This window comes from Galeopterus variegatus, unplaced genomic scaffold, assembly GCF_000696425.1.
Source record: "Galeopterus variegatus unplaced genomic scaffold, G_variegatus-3.0.2 Scaffold12093, whole genome shotgun sequence".
In the NCBI taxonomy this organism is placed as follows: domain Eukaryota; kingdom Metazoa; phylum Chordata; class Mammalia; order Dermoptera; family Cynocephalidae; genus Galeopterus; species Galeopterus variegatus.
In genome coordinates, this window is record NW_007738204.1 from 22,694 (window position 1) to 23,647 (window position 954).

Consider the following 954-nt stretch of genomic DNA (forward strand, 5'->3'; position numbering starts at 1 on the left):
CCGAGGCAGGGTCCTGGGGGGTGGCACTGCTCATGGCCAAATTTTAACCCTTTTTGCTGTTGCTGCAGCTTTCAGGGCAACAAAGTGGAGGAATAACGTGGGTGGGCGTGAGGACCAAGAGCCGGCCAGGCAGGCAGGGCGCCCAGTCCTGGGAGGGAAGGGGCCCGGCTGCCTGCCACACTAGGCTTGTCCCTGCTCAGGATCCTCAAGTATGAAGGGCCTAGAGTGGCCCTTAGAGGCAGCAAGTGCAAAGAGGAGAATTATTTATAGTTAGAAAAGAGGAGAACAAAGAGGGAAACAGAGGAGAGGACCCAGTGAGGGAGGCCGCAAGGGACCAACCAAAAAACTGAGCAGAGTGAGGAGGAGGAGCAGGAGGGGGAGAAAGGAGTCAAGGCCCAGGCCTGAGGGAAGTGACAGGCATCAGGGAGGGAGCGATAATGAGCAGGCGAAGGAGGGGAGTGAAGGCCCAGACAGAAATAAGCCCTGAGCTAGTGGTACCAGAGAGGGGTTCGGTGGGGAGGGCGAGAGCACAGGCAGGAAGAAGAGGGAGAGAAAGAACTCTGGAGAGAGCCCAAAATGCAAGCAAAGGGGCCATCCCCAGGGCACGGGCACCCCCTCCCCCGGTCTCCCTGCATGAAGGGCAGGAACCCAACTCTACTCAGTGGGAGGGAGGAAGGGACAGTCCGTGGGCACATGCTGGGCAGAGCTTTATAATGGGGGAGGGGCACATGCTGGCTGGGAGGGGGTAGGCACAAAAACCCTGAGGTTCTTCCCTGGAGGGGAGTCTGGATCCCTCCCTTCCCTAGCCTGGGGCCAGGAAAATCTGAGTGGCCCTCCCTCCTGACCATGACTGCAGGGAGTCTGGGGAGGGCAGCTGTGTTGTGGGGGGTGGGGGAGCAGAAGAGGAGCTGCAAGGGAACCTGATCAGTGCAAACTGAGGTATCCATTCCTAGT

The 954-nt window shown here is 59.1% G+C and overlaps 1 protein-coding gene across 1 annotated transcript in view; it reads left to right on the forward strand.

Annotated features, from left to right (window-relative positions):
* Positions 1 to 954, forward strand: part of LOC103610936 (DEP domain-containing protein 1B-like) — a gene marked incomplete at its 5' end in the record, with an annotated part of 21,547 nt that overhangs the window by 7,113 nt on the left and 13,480 nt on the right. The window lies entirely within an intron of this gene.